The sequence below is a fragment of the Hyalella azteca genome, unplaced genomic scaffold (assembly GCF_000764305.2).
Source record: "Hyalella azteca isolate HAZT.00-mixed unplaced genomic scaffold, Hazt_2.0.2 contig2099, whole genome shotgun sequence".
Taxonomy (NCBI): domain Eukaryota; kingdom Metazoa; phylum Arthropoda; class Malacostraca; order Amphipoda; family Hyalellidae; genus Hyalella; species Hyalella azteca.
In genome coordinates, this window is record NW_025932386.1 from 425,016 (window position 1) to 440,228 (window position 15,213).

The 15,213-nt window shown below is 39.1% G+C and overlaps 1 protein-coding gene across 3 annotated transcripts in view; it reads left to right on the forward strand.

Annotated features, from left to right (window-relative positions):
• Positions 1-15,213, forward strand: part of LOC108678157 (collagen alpha-1(I) chain) — a 142,869-nt gene that overhangs the window by 73,746 nt on the left and 53,910 nt on the right. For all 3 annotated transcript variants that reach the window (XM_018166507.2, XM_018166508.2, XM_047885081.1), the window contains exon 2: positions 11,563-11,608. The gene's annotated coding sequence lies outside the window, so the exon portion shown is untranslated. The remainder of the gene's footprint in view (positions 1-11,562; positions 11,609-15,213) is intronic.

Sequence of the window (15,213 nt, forward strand, 5' to 3'; positions counted from 1 at the left end):
CGCAATTTTAAGCTTTCCTGGCATGTGTAGAATTCAGTTGATTTCTGTCATTAGGTTAATGACTGGACGCAACATGAGACGGCGTTCGTACACTTCAAACATGATTCAGGTCACGGTTTCTGTGGACTTGCAATGGAAGCGTCGTTTCAGTTGAAACTAACAAGACCTTAGCAGACCTCACCATGGCAAGAAGTGAGCATGTAAGCAGTGAAAGCAGATCGCTAGCCGTCGTGTTGTCACGGGGCGTGTGTTTGATGCGCTAAAAATACAACTTGCTCCTGGCTCTCGACCAGGAGAAGTGGCATCTCGTTCAGGTGTGAACAGCGGAGCTCGATATGCCTTCACTCTTGGTCTACAGTTTATACTCTATAGTCTATACCTTGCACAGTTTTCCTCATGTTGAGGTACCGCCGCCGCCGCTGGTGCTGCTTATGTCCTCAACTGCTGGCACTTCTGTCGTCACTTATGATTCTGGGTCCATACTTTCAAAACTCGCTAAGTGAACGTAAGTACTTACGCTCTATTTTCTTGTCTGTGATTGGTGCATTTTGATTGAAAGGCCGTCAATGATTGGCTGATGAACTTACGATCTCTTAACTATTTTTTTTAAAGTATGGGCCCTGATGTGTTAATTGCTGCTCATGCTTACGCTGCTGCTACTGCTATTCCGGCTAATGCTATCAGTAACATCATTGACTATTATGCCACTGCCATAGTTACAGTTGGAGTTGGTCAATGATCATGCTGCTGCTGCCACTGCCGCGTATATTGTTTATGATGCTTGTGTATTATTCCTGAGGTTTTCTTCAAATATGTGTTTGTTTTATGATCACATTCTAATAGTATTGCTTTAGCTCCTGCACTTACAACTCATTTACTGATGCTACCTACTCATCAGCGCTTGTTAACCTCCACGTATTGCCTGTTCCATTTTAACTTAATTCGCATTGCACTGATCTGACCCAGTTCTATTGATAATTGATCGATAACGTATTAATGCTAACAAGATTTTACCTGGCGCTGAAAACTTGTTAATCTTCCTGCGATTGAAATATGGTTTTGTTGATGCTCTGTGTTACTCATTTCGATATCGTGAAATTTATTTTGATTAGTTTGTATGTGATTTGATCATAAGTCTATAAAATATCTGGTATCTTGATTGTCTTAGGCCGTTGATTTCTATTAATTTGATCTAGTGCCGCCTTGCTTCACGATGTGGAGCTCTGAACTTTATAGAAACTTTTTCGGTCTGTTTCTGATGAGATTCATTCTATCTCCGGATGCAGCAGCCTTCTCGACACGTCTGTCTACGTACAAGTACCAGACTCTTCTGCCAATAGCCTTGTCACGTAGACACACTTTTTGCAATTTTCCTCTTACTGTTGATCCCTCCAAGTGTCGTTGACTTCTTTTTTTATGTTGTTGTGATTTTTTCAACGCTTACGGAGACAGTTAAATTTGTTGTGCCTAACATTGTTTTAGATTTAATAAGTTTTGCATAATTTTTTCAGAATTTAAGAACAACTGTAGAGTCAACTGTAACATCCGAAATAAAATGTGCTATCATAAAATGAAGAACTCTATGTTATGAATGTTGACGATGTATTGGGCTGTTAGTAACGGAGACTTGAGATGTTGTCAATTATTGTTATTCACTAACAAAGTTACAGTAACACCACTGTTGTCACAGCTGGTGTGGGAAATATTTTGTTTTCGGAGGTGCAATAGAAGATATCCTGCCATTCTTGAGCTATAAGAATATTATCGCTCCCGATGTAAACTTGCACATTTGCTACTTTCGTTTCAAAACAATATATCATTTGCATAATTGTCGATTGTTATCACTTATATGTGCTCCAGCTGCCACACTTTCCTGGATAATTCTCCTTACTCGTAAATAACTCTTCATCATCTGCCGAGAAAACACTTAGAATTTGTATAAGCGCGCCTTGAGAACGAACCTTATTGCGGAGACGAAGCAACAAGGCATGCAGATCGAGAGCCCGGGCACACCTGGGCACCGTGGTACAGAAGATGCCTGTTGCGTCAATTAAAGGCTGATTATAGCTTGGCCGTGTCACATGTGCCAAATCTGGTGACGAGTGACACACACCTGCTGACTCCGTGCCAGCCAACGACCTCGTCAAGTGAACCTCATGCTTCAGCTGAGGCTCTGCTTCCGATATTGCTATGCTTCTACTTTGGCGAGCTTCGTGAATTGAATTCGCTGGTCGTTCTCGCTTCTAGCTGTGCCCGCGGTCAAGTAGATCGTTGCATCGATGTGACCATTTAGTTAGCAGTCTCTATCGATTGCATTGGTTATATTTTTTCCTCTTCTGAGCCCATGTTCGCCTTGCTATTCTTAATTTTAAAAATAGGCTTCTTTAAAATACTGGTTTTTACCTGTGCTTTGTATTTACAACGTTATCTCTTACTCCTTGTCATTATTCTCTAGTCGTCAGTGCTATGCACTGATTAGTTGTTCTTCAGTACACGAACAGATGAACTCGATCGGGCTTCTCGTTGTTCTCTCTTACATTGCGGAGGCTTTTATTTTCAAGAATACTGGTTTCATTGTTGGATCTCTATTATATATATTTCCCTCGGTATGTTGAGATCATGTATCGGTGATTATTTCTGGTGCTCGTGAGTCGCTAAGATTCATCATGTTACAAAATGCTTACGAGATATATGAGAAATTTTGTAGAAAATCTATCCTGTCACTGGGGTATCTTCTGTTTTTTCATCTATTCGAGACTAATTTGCCGCAAAACTGATTCCTTTAGTGTTTTGGTTGATTATTGATACGTCTTTATCGATGAAACGATGCGAGCTTTGAAATTTTGATAAAAAATGTAGTTGGTGCCTTATTTTTCACATAGCACAATTAACTTAACTATTTCTTGAACTCGACACTGATCCATCATGACGGTCGATAAACACGTTATTTTACCTGAAGATATCATGTATTTTTTACTGATGTAATCATAATTTTTTTACAGTTCTGCTAACTGGTTATTGATCGATCGTTTATGGATATCACGGATATAATTGGACGAATTACTAGAAATGTTCGAAAATCTAATCAATAATCAGCACAATGATCAGCATTTGAACAGCAAAAGTTTACTTCACGATAAGTTCAATTAATATCACATGCCTTCCTACACTCCCACTTTCTCAGGCTATTAGGCATGACAGTCATGACCGAATGACCTTCAAAGTAGACATCTATACACTTCAAGTTTTCTTCCTTGTATAGAAACGTGGGTAGACTCGCCCTCTGCTAAGCACACGATGGTCGCTCAGATTCCACGTGACTTGCATATTAGTGAACTTTATAATAGTGAGCGGCCAAGATGGTCTTGATCTGCGTCTTCTTCTTCTTCTCGAATAAAGAGTGTCTGTCCTGATGGGCGACGACGCAGCATTGATCTTTTAGAAAGCGATGCTCTTCAATAACCTAGAATTTGGTGAAATTTTCTTCCTTCTTATTCGGTGGTGGGCAACGACGATTGTTGGCTGCCTGCTCAGTATTGATATGATGAATTGGCCTACAGAAGACGTCATTTTTTTACTTCTCTGATAACTTGGATTTTAATAGTACGTGTATCCAATTTCAAGCTCCATATCAATTTTCGACCACATGGTAGCGGAGACGTTGCTCAAATAAAACACAATTTTAACAGATGATGGAACGCTTTTTTCAACGCTTATTTACTCTAAATAAAGTGGTAATACCTGGGTCATTTCATGTCCGTAGAATATGCATATTGCCGTGAAAACATCTTGTATTTGACAAGCAAGACTGTTTTATAGTGAATGGTAAGCTGGAACACTGCAATCCTCTCAGCTATATGCCTCGATACTTAGCCGATAGATAGTGGCAATGAAATACACTGACGCTGGTAACACCCATCACTTGGAACACACTGATTCAGATACCTACCACCTGTATTATCACCATCACAGTTCCGTGAACAGTGCCTCCTCAGTTTAATTTGTTGACAATGACCGCGAGTTGCATCATCCCAGTGAAAATTTACAGACGCGGCAGCTTCTGATTTGGATTACCAGAAGCTGGGGCGACTCTAAATTTTGTTACCCAGTGAAAATTTACAGACGCGGCAGCTTCTGATTTGGATTACCAGAAGCTGGGGCGACTCTAAATTTTGTTAGGGATGGTCTATATAGTGTCCAACACTTCACAGCGATGGTTTGTTACACCCAAAGCTGCGTGGACGCCGGAAATGCTCGGAACGCAATCGCATACTGGAACACAGAATTATTCCTGTTGAGATAAGTGACGAAATGTGTCGTGGGTGTCGGGTTTCTGTGATGGAGGACACGCTGCTTCGTTATGCCTCTCGTGCAAGTTTTGGGATAAATTAATTCATTTATTCTCAATGGAACGTAATAAATTGAATCATATCTTATTTCAATTTGGTAATGGTTCTCCTAATAACCTACTTCCAGTAGCCTCCAGTCCTTTTTTAAATAAAATTCTTGACTTAATCATGAGGTGATTATCTCTTTTCTTTTTTGGGATTTAACTGCGATCGGAGTTCACGATTCCTATTCTTACTGCCATAGAAAATTATACTATCCAAGTGCGCAATGCAAGCTGGAAATATTTTCGTGCATGCTAAATCTAGGAAAAGTTCATTATCTCCTTTCTTATGAGTTAATCAAATAATTTATAGTACTGATAATTTTCCCCTCGTATATGGTAGTCCTTCTCGACACTCGAGTGTTTACGTAAGTCAATACCGTGCAATATCTTCCTAGATGTGTTGCAGGATTGCAGCAGCAATGTGCAGATCAATTAAACAGCAAGGAAGGGCCGAGAAGATAGTATCTTCAGCTCAAGTACCGAGCCTATACCAGGCTCTTGCTGAGCTGAGAAGCTGGCAATCGCGTTACCTAGCAATCACTCGCACCTAAATTTGATTGCGATCAAAGCTATAGTTTGGAAGCGCTCCTTGCAACGCGCTCTGCAATGCCTCCTTGTGCTTTATGAAGGAAAAGCCGCGCTATCTCGTCTTGCCTTCTCTTCTAAACGTTCTCTTGAATTACACACTGCAACTACAATATCAAGCTAAGTATTGTGTACGTCGCTTTAACTGCTGTACAGGTGCCAAAATTACACCGCTCGTTTTCCTTAACTTCAAGCGTCTGTATTCAAAGGACCGCGGATGAGTGTGTTAGTGCTCGTGTCTTCCTCTTAGGCTCTTCCAATCTCTTGTTGCCGGCTCCAATTTATTTATGAATGAAAAATTTATCTGTATTTGGAAATTTATATGGAATATTTTGTGTATTAATTCAAAGATTTGTTGGTAATAAACTTTATTATTATCAATTATCAGAATGACTCAAAATTTGCTTCGAATCGTTCTGTAAATTTCAGTCAAAGCCTGAAAAAATTATATTCACATGTTTTCTTAGGAATCGCTTAACCCTTAGTGAAAATTTGTTTACTATCAATTTACTCCATATGTTTTATATTTATTTTCTATTAGTTTTATGTTTGCTGTCAATGGAAAGACATAGGATTAGCTACCCTGACGACACCTATCAACGCCGGGATTGTATACTCACCCAAAAACCTCTAATTCCCAACAAATTTTCACGCTCGAAAAATTTGATTCATGGAATTGCAGTAAAATGTATCATTCATCGCACTTTTTGGAACGCATGCTAAGCTGCTAGAAAATCCGATAAGGATCAGAATATGGATGCTCTTACCGCATTTATATTGAAAAATATTCCTATTCATTCCCTCCGTCATTGACTGGTATAGTGTGATCTGAATGTGAATGTAGCCGATCTAACATGAACGTTATAGAAGGCTTCCATTTTGATTGCTTTGTGTGCAGTTCAACCAACTTATTCACAGGTGTCGCTCACACCTGTTTGTAATTAATTTTTAAATATTAGTTATGTGTAGGCTTGTAGTTTCTGAATACGTACGTCAGAATGTGTTAAAGAAATAAAAATTTCAACACCTTGCTACTTCAACCTCAAAGATTTTAGCTCTTCTTTGGAGGCGTTGTTCCTAATGAAACTTCAAAATAACGAAACATGTGTAATAAAATATTAAAAATCTTGATGTGCGGTGGTCTGTTTGAATTTATTCTCGTTCAAGATTACGTTTTGGAGCTCATTTTGACGCCTGAATTTTCTAGTTTTCTCACGGTTATCCGAAGTTACATTTTCCTGTTTACTTAAAAAAAAATACATATAATTATCTCCCAACCTACTTAATCAACTAGGACCAAAGAAAATTAGGAATTTATTTAGCACATAAGTTACCATTTAAAGTCCTTATATGGATAATTTCTCGCGGTTTCATTCTGGCGAACTAAGCGACCCACGTTTCGACCCACGTTTTTTGAACTTCTTGTTCAATTTGAAGTTCTAATAACATGCGAAAAATTATCCGAATTTCAGTGCCTGCTAAGGAATTTAATAGAGTTCAACTTTAAATTAGTGTTTGGAGTCATAATTTTATCGTCGCACACTTCTTCAAATATATATATGACGTAACTGTCATGATTTGGCTAATAACAAACATGATTCTCGGTAGACATATTTGTCCCAACATGATTGTCCTATTTATCTTATATGATTTAAGATCCAATAATCTTAGTAACTAAAATTATATCAATAATATTTCAAGTAGCGCAGGTAAAAATTGTTTAATTAAAGTAGACTTGTGGTACGGCCGAGTGGCATTCGTAAAGAGAATTAATGAGATTTTGTTCGTGGAAAACTCGGCAAGTAATGGCCTCCCTGGTGAGATTATGAGACCCTTTCCAGGCCAGACTCACTACATACACTCAGAATAATCAATGAAACATTGTCCAAATAGCGATGCGTTTTTGCCCTTATTTGTGTCATATTGACCCGGTTTGACCCTAAAAATGCCAGTCACTGGTCCACGCAGCAAGCGTGTCACTGTTTGGACAACGTCACCCATCCCCTTGTCTGAGTGCACCACTTCCTCTGCTACGCGGTCCCTCCTGCGCCAGACTACTTCAAGGCAGTTTTCCGTCCTTTCTTGAGCGCGTTTCTATACAGAGAATTCAATTTTAATTAACGTGAATGCTGTGATGGATTTGAAATGGGAATTCTGAATAAAGTTTGTATTGTTATTGACGCATATTTGAAGCTGTTGTGTGTCAGTATTGTAACTGACTGAAACAGTTATAAAACTGATACAGATCAATCAGTTATAAAACTAATAGAGTTTCCACTGACTGAACTGATGGATATTTTTGTTAGTATATAATACAATTATTGTGAGCATGGTTGCACTAGATTTAAAGTATAATGTGCGTCACTATTACAATAGTTCATGCATGCGCGGACCTCGAATGCAGCACCGTTGCATGCTGCATCGTTCATCCTCTTGAACTTGTATCATCGGATCAATTTCCCAGTAAGAGACTGTAAATCAATTGCCATTTTGGGGTTAGTTTAGAATAATAACCGGAAACTTTGTTTTAGTCACTGTAATGCAGATCAGCTTGGCGTACATTGATTTTATTTTCTCTATTTTAATACAGTTTTTAGAATGCCGTAATTATGTAGCTCCTTGCAATCGTACAGGGCTATGACTCATGATTGTTTTTTTTCATTGTCAGATTGTCTTGGCACAGAGACATTCATATCATATGGCTTCAATCGTCGGCGTCTCACACGCGTCCTATGAAAGCTATCACTGTACAAATTTTCAAAGAACTTTCACACTTGGCATGCAGTTCGGCTAACTCCTTTGGCAGCAATTCGTTGTGTATGGGCTGTACTCAAACGTCTATACTTGAGCAAAACATAATCCTTCCGAGGAGTGGTCGAAGAATTATGCGCCGTTCAACACTCGCATGCATTAGTTTGCGATGAATACATTCACGTCATTTCACAATCACAACGGTCATAGCTGACAGCTACGTTTTCAATTGAAGTTCACAACATCACAGGTTTGGATACTGACTCAATTTGTGATGATTACAACCGAAAGATTGTAAATCACAATGAATATTCAAATGACCTGGATTGTGTTATCTGCTTGCAGATATAAAACTATCAGATTTTAAAAATTATAGTAACTGGAGTGAGTGTTGTAAATTTGATCTCCCGTAATTTTTCCGCAATCAATCGATTTTATTAAACGATGAACGGGCAGCGAAATAGTTTCTTTTTCGACAAAATCTGTTATGGCCAAATTAAATTAAATACTGCGAGTTGTGAACAAATTCCTCAAAGCAACAAAATAAAAGTTTAAAAATGCAAATATTCGTACAACCCTTCCTGTATTTGATGCTATGTAGCGTATATTATTATGCTTAATTTTACGTTTATTGGTTAGCTGGCAACTATGATGAATAATTTACCAGTCCAATCCAATAGTCTTTCCAATAAATGAATTGACAACTTAGTGAGAACGTGTGTTAATTGTCGGACGGAACGTGGCGTTTTAACATTTAGCGTTATCGTACGCGGCAATGGATGAATCGTCTTACAAGATCTCTGTAAGAGTCGTATTATTTACTGAGCACTAAAATGAGTGAGTTGGCAGAGTTAGAGAGCTGTGCGACGTCGCAGTTTGGTGAGCACGCCGCCGAAGGTATCGGTGTTGAGGAGTTAATGACTTGAGATGTCCAGCATTGAAACCCGTCCTGGCGATCACCCCCTCACGCCCGTCTCTACATCATTGCATTAGCATTATCGTCTAACTCATTTCATTGTCATCCTAGCCATCATTCTGCTATTATTTGGAGCAATACTTTCAGTCTCGTTTTTCTTGTAGTTTCTCTTGGACTTCTTTTCTGTTGGGCATGAGTTAGGTGCTTCGATTAGCTCAGATTAGTTGCAATCGTAGGCATTAGTCGTGTGTCCACGCGTCCTTCATAAATCCGCCAAACCATCCCACAATCCCGAGTTGCTCTCGACCCTCGAAGAGCCCCCCGGACCTCCCTAGTCTTTGACGGACAGCTGCCGCGTTCACGATACAACTTAAGCGCATAATCATTACTGCGTTTTTCCCGTGTATATATTTGAAAAGACACTGAAAAACTACCAAACGAAAGTAGCTATAATGAATGTAATATTAGTCATAATCATTTATTCAAGTCCCAAATTTGAATTGAAATCGTAGATTTTTTTTGTGCTGCTCTCCTGACGCTCCGGGTTTGTTTTTGGCAAGCGGCGTGGCTGCCAGCTGTGCGACGCGCCATGTATTGTGCCGCCATCACCGCTTCGCACACCACCTTCTCGCTAATTTCTTCCTTTTTTCGCTTGGAGTGCTCATATCCTGCCAAAGTGTTACGAATGGTATCGCCATTTTGATATGTTTAATACCTTGCGCAATGTGCATGCATACATGCTTTTCAATGAGAAGCTAACGTTACGGTGTCGTTATAGATCGCAACGCAGGATTAGATTAGACGAGGGGCAGGACGCACGCGTCTCCGAATTAGTCTGGCTGCTCAGAGGCACCTCGCCTTATTGTCTCAGTGCTCGGAGCGCTGCTTCATTATGCTGCTCATACTGGCACATCTCACTCTTCTACTGACAAATCTTGACTCGTTTAACGTCTCAGCTGGTCTCACTTTGTAACTCTTGCCCACTATTTGGTGCTTAATTTAATTCAAACGTTGAATAGAAAATGGGATTTGATACTGTTACTTTTGGTGGATATGTTTTATCGCACATATTTATTGTATTTTTAGTAGCTTCTTCCATAATGCTGCACACGAATAATTCAACCGAAAATTTGAAATGAATTAATTAATTTAGCCAATGTTGTATTTGTATTATTGCCGCGACCAAAAGGTGAGTTTTGTAGGATTTTATATGCTAAATTTTTTCCATTGACGTTCACTTAAAATTAATTGCAATTTTGTCTCCAAGAAGAGAATCTGGCATAATTTTAGTGCTAATTACGATGTCCACAATGCGTTGTTCTGCCATGACCGCGTACTGTGTCATCTGCGTGAACGTAAGGTAAAGACCAACTTTCTGGGAGTTTGTTTGCAACAGTTTCTGTGTGGCGAAAACTCTCAAAGTTGTTCATGTGTGATCATTGTGTAGTAAGCATATGGGACGAGAGAGTGTGGGGTGTGGGAACTCGAATGCACAAACTTGGGTGCTATAATCAAGTGTAAAAAGAGCGGCCGCGGCTCAAGGAGGAATGACGGCCATCGCATGTGTGGCTCGCTTCTGTGTCAAATTGTTTCGTTCCGTATGGTGGGCGTGTAGGAACGCTCACTTACAGCATTATGGACGGTGGTGACTTGATGCAACGCTCTCGTGTCTTTCGTCGTTTCGCTTCTGTTAAGCGCATCTTGATTCGTGTTGAAGCTTTCTTAGCATAACGATATAGGTGAATAATCACTCGTGTACCCTGATGTCGATCACAGCCCGCCTACCTCTTCTCTCTGTCTTTGCTGTCGGTCTTCAATTGACTCGAATAACCAGGTTAACTCGCCTCCGGATTGGATAAGAACCTATATGATGAACGAAACTTTGTGGGATATACGTATGCCTGTGAAAATATGCCTGGCCGCAAACTGGAAAGGCATTAAAGATGCCATGCCTATTATTACCTCAGGCTGTGAGCAAATGCGATTGAATCAACGCCTTTTAGCCCATGTCTCGCGTACTGTACTCTATAAATGAGGAAAGATAACCAGCTAAGGAATCAAAGTAAACTGAATATTTAGTGGTCGCGTAAACCACCCAGTCGATGTTCCCGTCCATGTTGGTATTGGTGGTCGATTGACTCAGGCAGGGATTTGTTGATGATCACCGAAGACCTACACCTCATGACCTGTAAATGGTTATTCTCAGACCCACACTTCTGATTGTTATGTCTATTGAAGTTGTACGACTCCTAGGGACTCAATCTTTTCATGAGATGAAGGAAGAATTCTACAATTTACATTTCATCATTGCTTTGGAATGGATTTGAATGGAATTTAAATTTTACGCTCGTCAATATAGACGTTATTTCCTGCGTCTCGTCATTTTCAGATGGAAATTTGCTTTTAAATTCTGATGGGCTAGTAAATACAATTTATGTAATGGCCTGTACTGGGTGCTTTACTATTTATGGAATTTGTAGGTGCTATTATTGTTCATTTATTTATAATGTCTTGCAATAAAAATATTTATTTATTTATTTCATTCGCTTTACATATTCTTGATCCAGGATGATGTCATGAGACCATTTTTCCTTACTATTGTTGTGCAGCCTTGGTTAATACCTATTAGTATTATACGTTCTCGGCTGCATGCAGCTTGATGCAACACCACAACCCAACAACACATTCTACTATTCTGTTGAACTCGCTGATTTTCGGTTCCATCTCAATAACTCATCAAACAGTGATATTGTTATTTTTAACAAAACTCTCAATGGAGCTCCAATTAAAGAAAGACTGAAGCTGTTGATTATTTAGAAATTGATTCAATTTATTAGGTGTCTAATTTGTTGCTTACTGAGTCTCGCAAGCATTACTGTCTTACTCTAATTTAATTCCTTTGGTTTTTTTGTTCCAGATTCAACCATGCCCAGATCAAGAAGACGAATTCTAAAAAGAAGAAGGTAAGCCCTGGCATTTTTATGACACTGGAAGCTGTCTGCTTCTCATGTTGTTTCGAAAATATTCTCTTGGATACCAGATACTTATGGTACATTTACTTGTTGTTCTTGATTTCTTTGGAAATAAGCATTGCTATTGCTCCAATCCATCGGAATTTTAATTTACGTTCAGTTCTTTCGTATCATTATATTAGTAATATGTAATTCATTCACAACGTATAGTTAATATTAGCTGATCAGAGAGAAACTCAAATTGTTGTCAGCTTGTCATAAAAGATCAAGTTATGCGTCACAATATATTTAAAAATAGCATAGAAAACACGGCAGCAGTAGAGTCGGCATCCATATAGCCAGGCTCTCTAGGCCTAATTGCTATAAATACCAGAGTAGAGATACGCGCTGGGTAAATAGAAGGCAGCTACGCGACACCTCCTTCCGCTTCTTCTCCATGTGTTGGCGCGCCGACTAACACGTGTGCTGCTGATACTCCTACAGCTTCCGCTCATGCCGGTGAGCAAGATCCTAGGCGTGGTACACTGATCATGATAATATGTATGGGTGAATGTGCGTGCGTAGGGAAGGAGCTGTTGAAAACTGTCCTGAATTAATTGATACAATTTAGGCGTGCTTTTAATATACATATTACGTGCAAAATTTATTTTCAATCTCATTGTTATTATTTTTTGTCTCAGCCTTGACTTGAGTGTAGCATTTCGTTGCTGCATTTATTGCTGTCGGTGGCGGCGCATTTGATGAGTAATTGTGGCCAGCTGTTCATGGTTACCTCTTCTCTGTATCATTGGAATACAACTGCCTCTGCTTTGCATACGCAGTAAAATGTGGCGTGCTGAACCTGCATTAATAAGCCCTAGGAAGAGCTCTCCCTCCTAGTATTAACCTTTATTCATGATCGTGTCAACGGTACCTTTTCAGGGAACCATGCTGCTAATTGCGCGGACTTGCAGCATTCTTATATATTGTGGTGTAAGCCATTCGGTTTCGGCAAAAGACGAATTCAAAGAATATGTTATGATTTGAAATCGTATTATAAACATTTAAGTAGGTATTGACAATCAGTGAGGCTACCGGCGAAAATTCATTAATTACTTAAATGTGATTATTTTGCATTGATTTAGTTTGTTTGCAGAAAACGATGCTATATAATGTTTAAAAAAATTTTCTACGTTCGTATACTTCGGCTGAATGTATATGTTGAATGAGGCCCCCGACCTCATGGAACAGTTTACGAGCATTTATCGGTGCTGAGCTTCATCGAAGTTTTATCTCACTGGTAATCATCTTTAGTTTTATATCTTATGTTAGCGCAGCGGATGGAAATGCCGCAAATACCTAACTGTTCACTCATGGCCTGCTGTTGCACGGCGCCGCTGACCCCGAAAGCTGCCACTGCCCATTGAGAAAGTGCACGCTGCCTCCCATCATTAATGCTCACAAGGAGTGGTTCCTTGTCGCGATATTCTTGCCGGGATAATAAACCTGCGGTTATTTTGCTCTCTTCCGAGTGTTGGCCTCAAGTAAACGCTTGCCAGCACCTGAATTTGTTTTAGTTGATCCATTGATTTGTCTACCTCATGGAGCGATCACTTGTAGCAAGGTACATGGGTGCGTATTCTTCTATTGATTGGTTAGTTGATTTTATGTATTTAAACATTCTTTTTCTTTTCAAGTCCGGGAGAAATATAAATCTGTGTCGTTTCCCAAGTCACTATGATTTTTTGCTGCTTCATTAGGTGATGACGATTACCTTGCCTACTGAGTCTAAGGTTATTCTCGACAGCATTTGTTTAGACCGAGATCTGCCCCGTTGAGATTTAATATGTCTAAGTTAAACATAACAAATTAGGCTTCATGAATTAATAATAACTCATGCCAATTTTGCTTGACCATAATTGAACAGTCGTGAGATATTTTAAACGAAAAAATTTCATCAATCACATTTCTGACGCGTTTTTTTTTGTTGCCGAAAACGTTTATGCGACCACTATTTTTATGAAAATAGCAAATTTGAAATTTATGCTGGCATTTCTTGTTGTTGTATCCTTATTTACATTATTATTTTAGGTAATTAACGATATATTTTGATTTGAATTATTTATTCCCAACTTATTTAATACTCCCAGTTGTCATATTTCACCTCCAATAAGCCTTCTGTAGTTTCCGATTGTATTTGAAGCAACACTTCTTAGCATACCTATTTTTGCGTTCTTTATCTAGCAGGTTTTGAACTCGTCGTGGTCGAGATTGTCCTCTCTACTTCCGTGCAATTCCTTGCTCCTCCCTCCTCCCCTCTCTTGCCCGACATCTTTGAAGGTAATTGTTTCCAGCTTTGACCCTCGCCAGGCTGTCCTCTGCCTCTTGCAGAACCTCTCTTTGTTGGGCTTGGAATGGCTCATTTGCGGCTCAACATACGCCTTAGTCGCGGTCACTGGATCATGGAAGGAGTTTCTTTGTGGTAATCGGATTCTCGAGCTTAGAGTTTGATTAGGCTTAGATTTTGGAGATTGCTGCTAATGACAACTGGATTTTGTAGGTAATTTAGGATTCATCGTTCATTCATTTTAGCTCAACCCTCAATTGTGCTTAGTTTTATGATTAAATTTCGGGACCGGTTTCTGAATCTGAACTATATTTTGAATCAATCGAATGTGGCCATAACAGGATTTGGGTTGGGAACTGGAAGCGGCTAGCGGGAGTGTCTTCATGAATCCTTAATTAAACTTTGAAGTGTTGCGAGCACCGTAGCCGGTTTTCCTTCAGCCTGAGCTCTACCCAGCAGGCATCTGACGTTGAAACAACGTTGATTATTGGTTTATTTCAGGTTGAAATGTTGAACAACCAAAATTAAACGTCATATCAACGTCGAAATCTGACCAACACTAGAAGGGACGTAAAACAACCTTATTCCAACGTTGAAATAACGTCGATATTGGTACGTTGAATTTATACTAATTTTTAAACGTTGAATCAATGTTGATATCAGGTTGAGATGCTGAACAACCCAAATTATACGTCCAATCAACGTCGTAATCTGATCAAAACTAGAACGGATGTAAAACAATCTTATTTCAACGTGGAAATAACGTCGATATTGGTACGTTGAATGTTTACTAATTTTTAAACGTTGAATCAATGTTGATTTCAGGTTGAAGTGCTGAACAACCAAAATTAAACGTCATAACAACGTCGAAATCTGACCAACACTAGAAGGGACGTAAAACAACCTTATTAAATTTCAACGTTGAAATAACGTCGATATTGGTATGTTGAATTTTTACTAATTTTTAAATGTTGAATCAATGTTTATTTCAGGTTGAAATGCTGAACAACCAAAATTAAACGTCGGATCAACGTCGAAATCTGACCAAACTAGAACGGACGTAATACAACCTTATTTCAACATTGAAACAATGTCGATATTGATACGTTGAATTCTTACTAATTTTTAAACGTTGAATCAATGTTGATTTCAGGTTGAAATGCTGAACAACCAAAATTAAACGTCCGATCAACGTCGAAATCTGATCAAAACTGGAACGGATGTAAAATAACCTTATTTCAACGTTGAAACAACGTCGATATTGGTCCGT